The sequence below is a fragment of the Sturnira hondurensis genome, unplaced genomic scaffold (assembly GCF_014824575.4).
Source record: "Sturnira hondurensis isolate 20B ecotype Veracruz unplaced genomic scaffold, ASM1482457v3 Scaffold0022215, whole genome shotgun sequence".
NCBI lineage: Eukaryota > Metazoa > Chordata > Mammalia > Chiroptera > Phyllostomidae > Sturnira > Sturnira hondurensis.
Window position 1 is genome coordinate 10,960,208 of NW_028094846.1, and position 18,290 is coordinate 10,978,497.

Below are 18,290 nucleotides of genomic sequence, written 5' to 3' on the forward strand. Positions count from 1 at the left end.
CAATACCATCTGTTCACTAGATGGAAATTCCATCTAGAAAAAAACCCCCAGGTTTTTGTTGCAAAACAGCCCCAAAAATACCTCAGTGGGATTCTGGGTGGGAGGCGGATAAACTTGGGAGGGCTCCTAGTTGTGGGAGGAGAAGGGAATGTTTTCCCTTCTTTGATCTTAGGCTGGGAGCTTTCCTCTCAGATGCATTTCAGCAGGACCCCTGCCGCAGGGAGAAAAGCATCATCCTGAAACCTCCGTCTAGTGGCCCTGAGGGGGACAACAGTCTCTAGAACGTCAGGGTTCAGTCCTCTGTATCAAATGCCCACCGAGCATTTTGTGCATACTGTGTACATACCTGCAGGCAAGCACCATGGGGTCATAGAGACCCATGGACAGTCATGAGACTTACCTCTCGGGCCAGAAGGGGAGGAGGCACATGTGTGGACCACAGCAGCAAGAGGCAAACTGGAGGAAGTGGCATGATCGAGGTCAAACCAATTGCTGTGGGAAAGCAGGCAAGGGGGGAGAGGTTAATTCTGATTATGCCACCCCCCCTGCTTAAGATCATTCAGTGGTTCTCCACTGTTTTCAAGGTAAAGTCCAGATGCCTTAATAAGGCTCTGTTCAAGGCCTGCTGTGGTCTGGGTCTTGGCTGTTCCCCATCCTACTTTGTCTCTCTGATACCTCCCCTCACCCACGTGCAGTAGCCCAGCCTCGGGGACCCACTCGTCCCCGGATGAAGTATGCTTCTTTACCTCTCTTACATCTACATTTCTCTTTGCCAAGAATGCCCTCTTCTTGTTCCAACCCAACTATTAGATTCAATGGACGTGTCAGGCCCTAAAAAAACCTCCCAGACAGAATTATGTATCTGTGTCTCCTTCGCTTCCTGTGCACACCTCACTTTCCTACACTGTCTTCTCCGATAGACAGTGAGCTTCCTGGGGACGAGGACTCGTTTCCACCTGTATAAGCCTCAGAAAATAATAAAATACAAGGAACCTAGCAGATATGCAACGTGTATCTGTTACACATTAAAATTGCTGATATATATATTGTGACCATCAGGGAAGTCTTTACGTAGGTAGTGGCACAATTCTGAAAAATGAATTTTACTGTAGTTGGCCAAGACGGGGAAGGACATTTCACGTTGAAAGAACAACTTATCTGGATATGTTTCAAAGGGCCTGATAAATGTGCATTGCTAGTTTGTCAGAATCTTATAGGACAGTTGACCCTGCCCTATGACCTAGCAATTTCCCTCTGAAGTCTTCACCTGAGAGAAACAACAACACATGCCCACAGAAAGACTTGCACAAGAATGTTTTGGCCAGCTTTATCCATTATAGTCCCAAACTGGAAAGAAAAAAAAAACCAACCCAAATGTCAACAAGAGAATGGATCAACAAATTGTGGAATATTCATGCATGGAATATTACACAAATAATTAAAAGGAACAAACTACTATACATGGAACGACATGAATAAGTCTCTAAAACTTGTCAAGTTTAAAAATCTGGCAGATACAGAAATAGAGTGCCTACCAAATGGTCCTATTTATAATGAAGTTCAAGAACAGATCGTTCATCTTTAACTCAATTTTAAAACATCATCACCTGAGTACCAACTATGTCCCTGGCACTCTCTCCGGTACTGTTCTGATAGCAGTCCAGGTGGATGAGAGGACAGAACAAGCAAAAATCCCAGGCCTTGTGATGCGTGCATTCCTCCAGGTCAGCTCGCTGGGTTCAGCGCGAAAGGACAAGCTGACATTCATGCCCACGGAAGCTGCAGNAAAAAAAAAAAAAAAAAAAAAAAAAACATCATCACCTGAGTACCAACTATGTCCCTGGCACTCTCTCTGGTACTGTTCTGATAGCAGTCCAGGTGGATTAGGAGACAGATGAGAGGACAGAACAAGCGAAAATCCCAGGCCTTGTGATGCGTGCATTCCTCCAGGTCAGCTCGCTGGGTTCAGCGCGAAAGGACAAGCTGACATTCATCCCCACGGAAGCTGCAGACCTCTTTCAGGTGCGTGTCAATGCCAGCACTGGTGGGCACTCGTAAGGCTTAGCCAGGTGATCTGGACTGCACTGGGCTTTGTTGAACAGCAGCACTGAGAAACACTCCAGTGATATCTGCCTTCCCTGGAGATAAGCAGATGCTCCGCTCAGAGGGTGGAGCACGAGCCCTGCTTTTATCTCAGAGCAGACTTCGGGGACTGCGGGACAGAGTGCTCTGGAAGGAGGCCCCTTCCCTGGGGCAGGCCCTGTGCTGGGAACAGAACGCAGACCTCCATTCGGAGGGGCCAAGTGAAGGACGTCCACCCTCCAGGCCTGGTGGCAGAGGAGATCGAGGGGCCGGCTGATGCCTCGGTAGTTCTCACCAGCAGCCAAAATCAGGCATCTAAATCAGTCACTTACAAGGTGTTTTATGAAGCAAAAAGGCTGTTGTAGAAAACACAGATTGCTCCAGCGTCACCAGAAGAAGCTACTGTGACATGGCCATTCTCTGAAATGTATTCATTTCGACTGGGATGATAAAGGGATTTTTATGATACTTGGACTATAGTGTGTGTCACTAAGGAAGCTGTTATGCTCTGATTTTGACGGCTGGTGAATGGCACAGAGACTAACAGTGCTAATCCAGGCTCAGGCGACAGAGGGAATGTGCCTCTGCTGACGCGTCCCAAGGCCAGCCCACACCAGCCACGCGGACACTGTGCTCAGGTCCTCTCTGCCTCGGCTCCTCAGCCTCCTCTCTTGGTTTAATGACGCCACCCTGGGGCCAGCCCTGACAACTGGGGGGAGGGCGGAGGGTGCGGGTCACAGAACCCACAAAGCACATACAATTCCTCACCTCTCTTAGAATTTATATCCTCTAGTGAAGGTTAACATCAAAGGGAAAAATAAATGCAAGAAGAGCACCTTGGGGAGACCAGGGATTGGAATGGCACTGATTGTGTGGGGGGTGAACTGTTGGTCTTCTCACACCAGTTCTCGTGCAACGCCACATGGCCTGCTCCCTCAGCCCTGCGCAGCAGCGAATACTGGAAGAGATACCATCTTTATGGATATCTTGAAGGGCTGAGGCCATAAAGTTTAAACTTTCACAATTTGGGCTTATTTGTATTTTCTAAATATTCTACAATAAGTATTTAAATTTAAAAAAAAATTTAAATATATTTTATTGATTATGCCATTACAGTTGTTGTTCTATTCCCCCCCTTCATTCCCTTCCACCCTGCACACCCCTCCCCCACCATCCCCCCCTTTAGTTTACGACCACGTGTCTCAAGTTCTTTAGATTCTATATTTCCCCCACTATTCTCGCCCTCTCCCCTATCTATTTTCTACCTACTGTCTATGCTATTTTCTGTACCTTCTCCCCCCTTCTCCTCCTCCCACTCCCCTGTTGCTAACCCTCCATGTGTTCTTCATTTCTATGGTTCCACTCCTGATCTAGCTGTCCTCTTGCTTTGCTTTTGCTTTAGGTGTGGTTGTTGATAACTGTGAGTTTCCTGTCCTTTCACTGTTCATATTTTTCATCTTCTTTTTCTTAAATAAGTCCCTTTAGCATTTCATATAATAAGGGCTTGGTGATGATGAACTCCTTGAACTTGACCTTATCTGAGAAGCACTTTATCTGTCCTTCCATTCTAAATGAAAGTTTTGCTGGATAAAGCAATCTTGGCTGTAGGTCTTTGGATTTCATGACTTGGAATACTTCTTTCCAGCCCCTTCTTGCCTGTAAGGTCTCTTTTGAGAAATCCGCTGACAGTCTGATGGGTACTCCTTTGTAGGTGACTGTCCCCTTATCCCTTGCTGCTTCTAGGATTCTCTCCTTCATTTTGGTCTTGGCTAATGTAATTATGATGTGCCTTGGTGTGTTCCTTCTTGGGTCCAACTTCTTTGGCACTCTCTGAGCTTCCTGGATTTCCTGGAAGTCTATTTCCTTTGCCAGACTGGGGAAGTTCTCCTTTATTATTTGTTCAAATAAGTTTTCCACTCATGGCTGTTCCTCTTCCCCTTCTGGTACCCGTATAATTTGGAGTTGGAACGTTGAAAGATGTCCTGGAGGTTCCTAAGTGTCTCCTCATTTTTTTGAATTCTTGCTTCTTCATATTTTTCTGTTTGGTCATTTCCTTCTTCCTCTGGTCCACTCCCTTGATTTGAGTCCCAGTATCCTTTCCATCACTATTGGTTTCCTATGCATTTCCCTTCATTTCAATTAGTTTAGCCTTCATTTGTTCCTCTAATTTGTGACTAAAATCAACCAGTTCTGTGAGCATCCTGATAAACAGTGTTTTGAACTGTGCATCTGAGAGGTTGGCTATTTCTTGGTCGCTTAGAGTTATCAGCTCTGGGGCTTTGAGTTCTTGAGCCATATTTTGGTCTGTTCGTGCCTATTACTTATGAGGAGCGGAGCACTAGGTGTTCACCGGGTCGGGGGCAGGGGCAGTTCAGTCGCTGGGTTGTGACGTTGTATGTGGGGGCGGGGTCAGAGGGGGGCAATGGCGTTCCCCTCTGCTGCTTCCCGCCGCTGAGGCCTGCGCGTTCTGTCTCACTGCTCACTCCTTCGCTGGTTTATCTGTGTGCGAATGTGTGACCACGGTCAGCCTGCTGCCTTGCACCCTCACTGGGTCCACCTGTTGCTACTCCACACCTGAGATCCACCCACAGCTGCCTGCACGCCTGGGATGGGGGATCCTTCCTGCCCAGCCCTGCTCCGCTGCTGGCTCTGCCCCTCTTACCGGTCTGGCTGAATGGTTCGTTGTTCTCAGACTTCTGTATAGTTCAATTTTCTGTGTTTTGGCTGCGTTTTTGTTTACTAAAACTTTGTTGTCTTTAAACTTGGTTGTGGGAGAAGGTACAGTGTTTCCACCTACACCTCCATCTTGGTGGAAGTCCGAAATATTAAATTTTATAATAAGAAAAATGTTAGTTCAAAAAGAAAGTAACCAAACATATCTTTAAAAGTTAAACTTAAAAAAAACGATCAATTCATGATTCTCCCCATGAAAAACTTTAATAGGGACAGTCTTGATTTCATTTATTTTTGTTCTGGCAATGTGGACTTTTATAATTTGTTTTCCCATCTAATAAGAAGCTGAATATTCCTCTCAATCCTTCGATCTTTCAAATTATAGGGAAAAAAGAGAATAATACAAGTAGAAATACGTCTCTGTTTTGCCATCGACCAGCCATGTAACTTTGGGGAAATCATTTCTCACTTGTGCAAACCAAAATCCCCAAAGAGGTACAGAAAGGAGAGACTTCATTCAGGTGAAACAGTTTGCAAACTGGGGGAATAGCGGCCTCCGGTAGAAAACAAAAGTCAGCTCCACTGAGACAAAGGGGAGGCTGCCTTTTATAGAAAAAGTCCCACCCAGGTTTCCAAATGCTCCATTTTATGCAAATGAGGTTTCCAAATTCATACAGTTCTGATTGGTCTGAATCAAGCAGTTCTGACCGGCTGCTATAGATGCAAATGAGGATATAATTGTACGGGTCACATTGGATGGGCCAGGTGTTAGTCCACTGGTTGAAAGACAAAACAGGCTTCCCGGCCGTGGTTGACCGAGACAGAGTAAACAATCAGCGACTCGTGCGGACGATGGCGGAGTTCCGTCGTAGGCTCTTCCCTGTACACAGAGTACACGAGGCCTGCCTGGCAGCAAAGGCCCCTGGATTCTTACTACTATGGAATGTGGGGCCTTGATTAACCATGGAGAGCCCATTTTAGCAGATGAATTCCTTCTCAGGATTCACATCAAATGAATCTTTCTTCTCGGGGTCCACACTTGCAAAATGAATTAATTCCCGTGTTCTAACCCCCGCTTTTCCCTAGGCAGGACTCCAGGAGGCTGAAGTCACACGCAGGCTGGGGCAGCTCTTCAGCCATCTGACCTGATGGGTAAGCGCACTCCAGGTACACCGTATCTGGTGTTATGAGAAGTCTCAGAGCTTGTAGGACATCCACATATGTGTGGCTTCCCTGAATTGCTTCACTTTCTTTCCTCCAACAGACACATATTTTCTCGCTCCCAACAACAAACAGAAGAGAGGGCAGCAAAAAAGACAATAAACCCAAAGAAAGAAAAGAAAGAGCATATGCAGTCATGGAAGGAGGAGCAGAGGGAATTTTAAATCCAGAGGCCAGGCGGAAAGCAGAAAGTGAACCATGTGTGGGAAGTCAGCATGGTAAACTAAAGGGCACAATATATCTGTTTGCCTGTATTGATATTAGGATGAGACCCTCAGCTCAGGTCTCCTAAAGGAAGTCTGGCAATTGGTGGGGCTTCGGGGAGCCTGTGTTATGAAACCTATCTTCAGACTGAGAGTTATTCCCAGTCCCAAAGTCAGTGCCCTTTCCCAGTCCTAATCATATGGGTGAGCTTGAACTCTTTCTGAAAAGTGAATTCCTGAAAGAAGTACTAGAGTTGATCAGAAGTCCTGGGTGTGAGTCTTAACTCTGCTAATTATTGCCAAATCATTTATAGGCAGCGACTCAACTTCCTAGATGGGAGGATTAACCCTACCTTGCCTGCCTCCCTAAGTGACTGTAGGGTGGGCTGAGAACCCACCAAATGTGGGTGAAGGTTGTGCCCCTGAGGCCAGGGCTGGCATTTCCCCGTGTTTTGTCTGCACTGCTGTGCTCAGGGCAGGCGTGTCTACGAGTTACGTGACAAGCAGACTGGTTAATGATAAAGGGGGTACTGCTGGCTACATCTGTCATCAAGGGGTCAGGTTGCAAAACACTGATCTTGTTTCAGTAGCCGTTTCTGTAAGTCCCGATAAACAGGATCTACAGCTTCCGTTCCCTGCATCTCCTTGGACGCCCACCAGGCCTGAGCCTCATGCCCACCCAGCATGTGCAGCCCTCTGAGGAACCTTTGCCAGCTGCTGCCAATGTCATTGCCGCTGTCCTTTTTCTGCTCCGCATTCACGAATACAGCAATCAAAGGGGCTTCTTGTGCTCGATGACTTTTCCCAGCACCCAACACTTGGGAGTACGTGCACCAGAAGGGCTGTTTGGGGTCTTGAGTGCAACGAGTTTAGTAATTGGGACACTCCTGCTTCTTCTCTGGCACTGACGGCTCAGGAAGCGAGGCCTGCTGGCACAGGGGCTTAGAGCAGAGGACTGGAAGGTCACCCTGACCCCTGCTCCTGGGGTCATCACCTCCTAGTCCACAATCATCAGACTTGCATTTCCATGTGAATGAGCCAAGGAAGAGAGTGTTTCTAAGTTTTAGGGGCCTTTCATTCTCTTCTTTTCTTTAAAAAATTGGACCAGAAGCTCCAGTCCTTTCAGCCTTCTTCCTCTCCCTGGAGCCCCGCTGGTGCATATTACCACTAATGGGGCTGAGGGCCCTGCCAGCTCCAAACGAGGAACAGGTCAGTGCTGCCTCGGTGGCCTAATGAGAAGCCCTGAATGGAAATGAGAGTCAAACACGCATTGAAAATCTCCAGTTCCCAGCCGCTCGTCCCTTCCCTGTCCCTTGCCATCTCAGGGTCCTGGGCTCAGTGCCAGCAGAAGGTGACCTGCCAAACTGATACCCCGTGTAGCTCAAATAGGACCCAGAAGCACACTCTGAACTTGTTTGTTCTCTGCTCAGCTGCTGCCAAAGCAGGGGCTGAAATGCGGGGGCAAGTGAAAATGGGAACAGGGTTCGCATGACTAAGCAGAACGAAAAATGTAGGGGATAGGGAGCAGGAAGTCACACACAGGGTGGGGGCCTGAAAACCCATCCTTAGGAATTTCAGTCCTCTGAGCAGGGACTGCAAACTTTTATCAGCAGCATCTTTGGTGGAAAAAGAATAGGGGAGAGGGTGTAGCAAAGAAAACATGGTCCCAGGCCTAGTGCTGGGACAAGTGAGCTGCAGGAACCTAAGTTTCGATCTGAGTCTCGGTTCCCAAGGCTGTGGAAGTGGGTGGGAACCTGTGCTTCACTGCTCCCGCAGTGAGGACTTCTCAAGACACTCTCTGTGGAAGGGCTTTGTCAACTAACGGCCCATCAAATGTGAGGTGTTGTTAGATGATTCAAGATCTTTTTAGGCAAATGAATTAATTAGAAATCTAGGTGGTGGCAAGAAAATGGAGACAACTCTACTTAAACAACAATAAAATTTTTTTTTCTAAAAAAAAAAAAAATCTGGAGGTGGTAAAGCCAGCTAAGCAGCTAGGGGATGGGCTAGGCAGGCATGAAAGTGGGGAGCCCCCCAAATTGTGAGGCTAGAGTTAACCAAGTCAGCCCTCAATATTAAAAGGCAGGTGGTTCAGGCCAAACTGCATGTAGCAACTCAACAGCAGCCAAAGCAATAGCCATGCTTTTAAAGAGCTTCTTGGCAAAGGTGCACCGGTAGCATGCCAGCCAGCAGAGTGCAATATGGACCGTGCTTCACGGCACTACCCAGGGGAAGGCGGTGAGACATCCCAGTGTGGAGACAGGACCTCAGGGCTTTGCGCCCTTTAGGCCACACAGCTGGTTCTCTGCCTCGGCTTCGTGTTCACCAAACCCCCTCTGATTGGTTCCTGATTTGCATGAGATTCTCACCAGGGACAAATGTGCAGATCAGAGAACTTCAAGGCAAGCGTATTTTAGTTTTACTGTAGTTCTTTATACATCAGTCTGCTATGAGTTTGATTCATGGAAATCACTTCCCTCTGGATCCAGATGGGGGTCATGATTGAATTTGCAGACCTGTGAGGCTGCGGGAAGAGTACAGCTCGAAATGGTCAAATTCTCAAGGATCTGCTAACTTGGATCATTTCTGGGCACCCAGTTGGCATCTCCTGGACTATATACTATTTCCCTCTGAATGACAACAGCTTTGAAAGTCTAAAAAGCTGACCTGGGCCAAGGTTAAGGCTGGAAGAACGGGAAGGGAGAGAAGGGTTTCAGAAAGGCCTTGTTGATAACACAGATCTGAGTGGGGCAAAGAGGCAAAAGAAGCCAGGCATCAAGGAAGTCCCGAGTTTCAGGAGTAGTGAATTGGGGTGGGGTAAAGCAAGAGAGCTCCTGCAGACAGTACTGTGAGGAATGCAAGGTTGGTACAAGGCTCGAGAAGACACGCACAGGTTGCTTTTCTTCCCTCCCAGGGTTGTCACTAATTAGAGTGGGCTGCCCCTCCTGAGAACAGCCAGAACCTGAGCCCCTCTCAACCCCAAACACCCCACAACCACTCTATCAGGCCAGGGTGAGTACACAAGAGGTCCTTTTGGAATGGGTAGGTTAAGTAGCTACTTACCAAATATTCATTGGTTCATTGTTGGTGATAACCGTGGGCAAACTAGACAAATTCTTGACTCTAAAAAACAAAGTAGTTGACCTCCTCTGATATCTAATCTCCAATAAGGACTACAATAAAATATGGAAACTTAAGTTCCTTTCCCCAGGTGTGCTGCGTCTGACCACATTTCCTGCCTCATCGGTGGAGAAGAGAAAATGTTGACATAAGCCTAAGCTTATCTGGCTAGAAAAGCAGATTTCCAGGTAACCCAGGGGGAGGTCTGACCTCGATATAATGTTTCCAAACTGCTGCTTAGTCCCTGTAAACCCACCAGTTATCTTAGAATATTTTTTATTGTATGTGCTTATTTCTTTCCGCTTGGTCAGCCTTGAAGTTGAACCTACTTTTCTTTTGCCACGTTCATTATTAGCTGACTGTTGAACAGGTGAAGACTGCGGGAGCCTTTTAGTTAGGGGGACTCGGATTGTTCTGTCCCGGGAGCTGGACCCCGCACTGTGCACTGCCGCCTGCGGAGACCGCCACCCCTCCTCCTTCCTCCAGTGACGCCGCAGGACACGGGTGAACCTCGGTGCAACAGCCTCAGATCTTGTGCCCTGGAATTTCAATCTCGCAAGGAGATTATCGGAGAATGCAGTGGCTGAGTCACTGGATTCTAACTCAGTGGCAATTTTGTGAAATTCAGGACATATTTTCCTTTGGTTAGCAGCACCTAAAGCCATTCTAACCACGGTAGCTTGAGTGATGTGCCTACTGCTCAAGCTTATGAAACTTATTTGCCTTAAAAGCCGCCACTAGGCCAGCGTCCTGCGTGGGCCTGCAGACCCTCGGGGATCTCCCGAAATGCCCTGGGAGCGCTAGGTGGGAGGATTCAGCTTAATTCCGGGCAAACTGGATTCTGTTCAAGTGGGTGCAGTGACTCAAAGTTTTAAAATCCAAGTCTAGGTTGTGAGGGGGTAACCTTGAGCAGGGCTGCTGTGGGCCACAGTTCTTGCACTAGTGAACTTGGGAAGAGTGAGGATGGGTCTGGGGAAAGGGCTAGAAGGGTGTTTAGGCCTCAAGAAGGCACTGTCAATGAATGAATGAATGAATGAATGATTCCTGTGACATAATACACCTCTTCCTTGCCTAAGAGATTCTCCTTAGTAAAATAAAACTAATCAAAACAGATAAATAGCAGCAGACTTTCACAGGCCCTGTGAGCCCATTGTCATAAAATGCTGACTGGTATTAAAACCAAATACTGAAGTTGGAAAATCACAGCCCCAGGCACACGAAGGCTTTAACATCAGTCAACCTCTTACTTCCCGGGACAGGTACAATTAGAAGCTGCCAATCCTCTCTTAAAAGGAAACAGAACCGAAGGAGAAGCGTGCCAGGTTCTTAGTAGCTTGCAAACCTCAAATCGATACAGGAACAGCTTGTGCTTCTCGAGTATTTTCTGTGCACTGGGCACATACACAGGGTCGAGGTGATCTCCATACATACTTGCTAATCCTCACAGCAATGCTGCAAGATGTTGGTGTCTCTGTTTCACTCATGAGGAAAAGGATGTTCTCAGTTCCACAGAATCAGTGAATGACTGAGCCAGCGTGGACCCAGGCCAGTCTGACTACAAAGCCCTCACTTCGTTCTCTCTCCGCCCTTCGTTAGAAGCGCTCTCGCTGCCCTTGTTGTACTTGAGTCTAACATTTGCCGAGTTTTTAGAATTTTGAAGCCCAGCCGCCCAGCCGCAGCAGCGGTCACACATGCAAGTCAGAGATTAGTATCCCGATAACCAGATCGATGAAGCATGGCCGCTTGCCTCAGCACTGCAGTTGTGAGGACTCTTGGATGATTGCTGTGCTCCTTTAAGGTACTTCCACGGCTCCTGCTGCCAATGAGTGGGGACCCCGTCATTGACCGTGACCCAAGGATCCTCTACTCCCTCTGACCCCAGGTCCCTGTCCATCCAACAAGCCTCTCTACTCATCCATGCCCCGCGGCTGGGGCAGGTCAGAACTCCTGGATCAGCTGACACCGCATACAAGTCCCAGGACTGTGCTATGAGGACCATCTCCTTGGACACCTCCCTCCTCTGCAGTGGGCCCTGCTTCTTGCCATTATGGACACGATCATGCGCAAACTAAGGACATCTCTGACTGAGCTACAGCCTCCCAAGGTGGATTTGAGGAAGCAGGTCGTGGCTCACCCCAATGCACTTGACTTTTTCTATCGGAATCTGTGTGCCTAAGACCATTCAACCTCAAGAACACAGCGAGGACTCTCGCTTCAGAATCCCTACACCCTGTCTGTGCCCAGTGTCCAGTGACTGGATGAGGGTTTCTCTTTCCCTGGGGTGGGAACTCCAGGTCATTCCCTGCTTCTCCCAACACCATGGCTTGGAGTAAACCCTAAGCTCAGACTTTCAAGCTCTGCCCTTGCTATGTGAAGGGAAACTTTGGGAACTTAAAAAAACCTTTATTTCTCCACAAATTCTAGCTTGGAAAATGATTTCTTCTCCATGGATTGGCTGAATTAAATCTGAAACTGAGAGTCTAGAAACTGAGTGGTCTAGGCCACTGCTGCTCAGCACGGGTGCCCGCCACTGACCTGTTAGTTTGCTGGTTTGTGACAATTGAGGGCTGGAACTGACGGTAAGGGTTTAGGAACTTTTACAGGAATTTGACAGAGAAACTTTATGTTGTTGAATTTAATAAAAGCATTGTGACTTTTACATTTGTCTCTGTTCTGAATTTGATGTTTTATAGTAACTCATACTTTAGTTGCATTTTACAAAATGACGGATTGGAAAAAATTTAAAGACCATCCTTAACCAAAAACAGTTTGAGAAGCATTGTTCTAAGCTATATCTGAACTTCCCTCTTAAGAAATGGTATGCCAGTGTCTAAAAGGATGGGGAAGCCATAGAAAATGGGGAACTAAGTATTTCCTAAATCAAAAATACACTGCTTCACCATTTCAGAAAAGAAGACCTGCATTATGTAGTTATTGCATTAATTGGAAAATAAAAATGTACCTTCCATTTTAAGGGGGGGGGAAGTAGACTATATTGTGTGTAGTCAGCAAGGTACTTCAACCAGATATACCTGCCCTTTGGCTTATCTCGTTGGGTTAGAACTAAATCCTAATGGATATAAGACTCTTGGACAACAGTGCATTGTGCGACCCTAACCCACAAGTCACCCATTGTTAGGTACATTAACTGGGGTTCAGGCTCAAGGCAGTGAAATGGGTCTCTACATTACAATGGCTTAAACAAGATAGAGTTCATTTCCATGTCTTGGTCCAGAAGTTGGTCATGCAAGGTCAGTGGACAGCTCCTCCATCTTCAACTCACGGCTCCCTTTCTGGATCCAAAGGAACGAACCCACCTCTCACTCTCTCCAGGTAACAGGAGAGGACATACCTGACGAATTCCTCTGAGGGAAAGACAAGTCTTTAGCTAAATAGCCAATTGCCCAGCCAAAATTCTAGTTCTACTAATGGTGACGGAAACAGACAAATAAGCAACCTGCAGTGCCAAGGCCTCAGCTTGAGGGAATGGGAAGCAGTCGCATTGGAGACGCATCCCCTACCCCACACTGTAATGAGCCCCCCAGCCGTGCCACGGGACCTGCAGCTCCCCACGAGTCAGAGGGGCCAGTTCTGCTCAGAGCACTAGAGACCAGAGAGCAGTGATCTGAGGATCAGGCCAAGAAGAGATGAAAGCTCTGGAACTTGGGACAAAAACAGCTGACAAAGAAAATGTCAACAGACCTACAGGAGCAAAAAGAATATAGCAATGAAAAAACTGTATTCCTCCAAAACCTTCCAATAAATTTCCCAATTCAACTATAGCAATTGATACACATAATTTAGGGAATAATAATCAAACTCTGCAGTTGTTATTAATTAAAGATTTAAAGAGGAGCCTCAAAGCCAACGTATGACATTTAGCCAAGCATTTTCACATTAAAACCAATAATAACAAGCAACTGACTGCAGGAAAAACCAAAGCAAGATGCTAACATGCTCTGGACACCTATGCTTGAATGTTATCACGGCCAAGTCAAACAGGAGACTTCAGCAACAACAAAGAAACTTCCAACTACTACTCTAACACCAGAAGGCCTTGGCCTACAAGCACTAGCAGTATCCCCATAAAAATGATAGAGTCTCACATAGGACTATCACTAAACCTGTGAGCGCTGCACTTCAGAACAGACTACTGCTGTGCCCTCTTACTAGAAGTCGTTGCAATAATGCCCAGGACTCTGGGAATAAGGCATCAGTAAAACCACCTCCAATGCTACAATTTGGAAACGGTCTCATGAGAAAGAATTACTACCATTAAATATGGTTCTATCTAGTGTCAAAACCAGTTCTTCTGAGGAAGTAAAGAGAAATAAGATGCTATCAAGAAGCATCACGTCTGAAATTATAGCCAGGCCTGCTTCACCTTCTAATACCAAACTGATAGGGAAGTCGAAAGCCATTGACCAGTGCAGACATACTATATAGCAAAAGCAACTATAGATAACAGATGGACTCAGTCCAAAGAAATCGCAGGGGAGAGCAAAGCTCATCTGGGAGAGTGGAAGGCTGGCAAAGGAAGAATGCCAGAAAGGCCTCCTACGTCAGTAGTCACCCAGCCTGAACCTAGAGGACAAAATAAAGACCAGCTGGGTCCTTTTCGACAACCACTGCAGGAGATGAGCAAAGGTTGTTTACTGAAAAAGTAAAAAAAAGACATTTCTGAACAGCCCATAGAACCGATACTGGGCACACGTAGTGACCGGATTAAAAATACTCTGGCCCTGGCCGGGTGCCTCAGTTGGTTGGAGTGTCATTCCGTGCACCCAAAGGTTGCTGATTTGATTCCTGGTCAGGGCACACACCTAGGCTGTGGGTCTGACCCCCAGGTGGGGCACATAAGACAGGCAACCAAACAATGGTTCTCTCTGTCTCTCTGTGTCTCTGTCTCTCTCTCTTCCCCACCCCCGCGTCCCTCCCTCCCCTCCCTTTTTCCTTTCCTCTCTCTTTGGAATCAATAAGCATATCCTCGGGTGAAGATTTAAAAATGCATATTTATTCTCCATGCCCAAAAGAACTGTTAAACATTGGATATGCCTTGTATATACTGAACCACTCCAAGCCCTACTGAAAATGTTTGCTTGGTCTATGACAGGCCATTCTGGCAGGGGCGCAGCCTACTGAAGAGATGAGGCATGCGATTATAATATTCTACCAATGAAGAGTCACGAAAAAGTTAAATTTGGAGACAACTTTGAGGAGGCTTGTGCAACCAAGGTACAAATCCAAGAAGTCAATACTGAAGAGTCAAGGAAACTGAAAATGGAAAATAAACATCATAGAAATGTGGTATTTCAAGATTGTGAAGAAGAGCAAGATGACGAAACAAAAGGTCCAACCAACAATATTAAGACCCCTAATACCAAAACTAAGGAGAATTGTTAATTAAGTATAGCATGTCCAGTACACCATACTTGTGAAGCGTAAAACAAGATGGCAGTTGGACAAAACGAGTCTACGCTGAAAGAGCTGACGTTTCCAACACCATTCAGACAGTCTCCGTGTCTTCAAGACCAGACGTCTAAACGGCCAGATGTGTTAAAAGACCATTTCTTTGTGTGTCTTCACGGGAATAGGTAACAGCGCTGGGACACAAAATGTGTGGCTTTAAATGCTGTCCTGACGCCGCTCTGCACCAGATGCACTTGGGGACCGAAACAACAGAAGACAAAGGAAGGAATGGGGCATTCTGCATGTTTGTTCTGGCATCGCACGGGGGTCAGGGGTTGGCCAAGTGCCTAAGAAGTCATGGCGGTGGCCCTTTCACTGACACTCCCGCGGCAGCCGGTGCCGCGCTCGGGGTGTGGCACGCCGCGTCTCACACTACGTGGCTCTGCAGACTGGGAGATCGTCTGAGACAGGCGGATGCTGCCGACTAGTTCACTATGTTCCTTGAATACAGTTAATAAATATCATTCTGGTCCCAGGGGTATTTCTAAAACAATTAGTGCTTAAACTCGCTCCATAATATAAAAACCTCACCGTTAAATCCCGTCCCCGGAAACGTGATAGGTGTACACTGCAAACCGTTCTCTTGTTCCCACACACATAAGACCCACCAACAAAACTGTTTATATCTCCAAACTGATACTTAAAGGCAAGTGTTCTCTGCCAGCTCTGTGGTTTCAAGTAAGTAGTTGGTCATTGTAAGAGATCAGACAATTTAAAGATTGTGTATAATAGGAATATGGTTGAAAAATCGCATACATAGTCTTTATGTTCCTATATTCTGTTTGTGTAATAGTACCTATCTCACATTTACTATCTTCTCGTGTTCTGGTGAGTAAGGTTTTTATTCTTTTCAAACCCTGTACCTTATCTGTATACAGTAAATTAAAATATCTGCATAAAAAAATAAGCAATCTGCTACACTACAGAATCTTACCAGGCTGAAAATTTTTATGAACCTTGAGCTCTTCTGAACTTGTAAACACCTAGTCACTCATAATTTTATACTGGAAAACCTAAATAACAACCATTCTTCCCAAGAGCTTGCCAAGTGAAACACAAATTTGTACTGCACTTGTAATTTTCCAGTTTTTCTTGAAAATTTCCCTCCAAATATTTTGATAGTATTACGGTCATAAAGTAAGTAGCTAAGTTGATTCATTAAAAAAAATAAAACCTATAATTTACCAAAACTGATTCAAAAACACATACAAAAGTTGAACAAGTGTTAGCCAATAAAGAAATTGAATCTCAAATAAAAAACAACATCTTCCTACAAAGAAAACCCTATCCGAGATGCTTCGTTGGGAAGTTCTACCAAATATTCAAGTACGAAATAATGCCAGTCCCACGCACAGCACTCCGGACAGTGATCTACAGACAGGGCGCAGGGAGCGGCACCCGAGGCAGCAGCAGCAGCACGGGCAGAAGGCGGGGCTGGGAGGTCAGGCGGGAGCACACCTTTTAAAGCCATGATGAGGACAAAGGAGAATTTTATTTTGTCCTAGAAACAATTAGCTTCCAGGTAGAAGGTCAGATCAGACCTGTGTTTGCCTGCAACAAGGGACTGTACTACTAGGTGATCCTGAGATACCACTTGACATTGATGCAGGAAAAAAATGTACCTATTGATACATTTAAGACTTAATAGGAACATCAATTGAAAGCATTTTACTAATATCCTAGGAACAAAAAGTTCCAAAAACCTCTACAAGTGCCTTTAAAAGGTACCTTAAAAGCAAGTCTTAAGAAGGACTTGTATAAGCCTGAACCTAGGACGGCAGATATACTGAGCACAAGCTGGGCCTATAATATTTTTATGGAACAATAGCTAGTATTTATTGAGTGCTCTGTGCCAGATACATTGCTAAGCACTTGACCTAAATTATCTCAACTAGTCTTCACAACAATCCCGTGAAGCAGGTGCTATAATCTGTCTGCACTTTACCGGTGACAAGCCTGAAAGCGATCAAAAAACTTGCCCAAGGTCACCCTACAAATAAGTGGCAGAGGCAGAACTTGAACTTGGGTCTCTCTGGCTATAATGCCCTATAATGCCTACAGGACAGTAAAACACGATACTGTCCTGACCACGGCAGATGTCACTAAGTGATTGTTGCACGCTTTCTTTCACTAGCCCAGATTTGGCCGTCCACCTTCCTTGAGGATTGTCCCCAGGAAGCCAACACCCACAGACCAGAGTCGGCACACGAGACAGGACTAATTCGTGCACTTGGCCCACACCCTCCCACCACCTGAGAGGCAGCCTCAGATTCTAATTTCGCTGTGTGAGTCCGAGCAATATCAAAAGCTGATCTGCCACCATAGACTGTATTTTAAACTTGTCTACTTAGAGTTTTTCCATTAGAAGACCTCCCCACGCTGCTTTTCCAAGCTGATCCACCCGGGTTAACATGTTGGTGTGGAAAAACAAAAGAAGGACCCCAAGTTATCCACAAGCTGTCAATACGAGTTTGCTGCCTCCAGAGAATGCCATTGGTGAGAATACTGCAGAGCTAATTCCAGAAGGAGACTATGGCTTTATGTCACATGCTCCCATGTGACATAAAGCCACCCATTCATATCTGGGTGGCTTGAATGAATGTCGAAGCTACAAGTATTGTTGAGCACTCTGAGTTGATATTCCTAGATATTTCCTATAACACATTAGAGGCACCTCGGCATTCCATATGAAGTGCTGAGAAGTCAAGTATCCATGTTAGTTTTATAGACCTCTTCCAGGCAGACAGCCCCACCTCAATGCAGCTGTTTCTCCCTTTTTCTCTAAATTGCACAACAGTCACAAATTGTCACCAGATATTTACAACACACAAATGGTGTGGTAGCTTGTGGTTCAGAAGCAAAGAACAGTAAGTCCAGGGCTGGGAGGAGGAGAGAGATATGACTGGTCCAAGCAGGGGTCTGACACCTTGTGAACAGAGGAAGCAACAGGAACGCCCATCCAGTCTCAAGGCCGGTCCTGGGAGGGCAGCTGGGGGCACGGCCGTTTGTGCCTGTGGAGCGGGTGGGTGGGTGGAGGAGCAAGCCAAAGCCCGGCAGCCTATGGCTACCAGGCAGGCAGAAGTTGGCACCAGAAGATGTGACAACATAGGCTACAGACTCACCTGGGGCTGAGAAGTGAGGGCCTGGGCCTCGTCTCAGGGAAGAATGATGACAGGAGTTAAGTGAGGTTCCAGGCTAGTCTCTCACAGTTGTTCTCCCTAAAGGAGGAACTGACTAGGGAGAATCCAGGGACGGTTAGCTCAGCCCTACACATGTGGGCTGGGACAGTCTGTGGGGAGAGGTGGCGGAGACAAGGAGCAACCTAAGCTGTTTAGGGATGACCTGAGCATTCAGGCCCCAAGACACTGAGTTCTAGGAAGGGTTGGCAGTGAATCAGACCTTGGACGGCATGGGAGCTCTGTTCTCACAGAATGTGAGGCAACCTCATCTCTTCTAGGATTTTCGCAGCACCCAGAAAAATCTCTATGTGATGACAGGGAAGGGAATTAACATCTGGTGTAA

The 18,290-nt window shown here is 46.5% G+C and overlaps 1 pseudogene; it reads left to right on the forward strand.

Annotated features, from left to right (window-relative positions):
* Positions 1–12,543: 12,543 nt before the first annotated feature.
* On the forward strand, positions 12,544–15,196 carry LOC118979256 (cytoskeleton-associated protein 2-like; annotated as a pseudogene).
* The last annotated feature ends 3,094 nt before the right edge of the window (positions 15,197–18,290 follow it).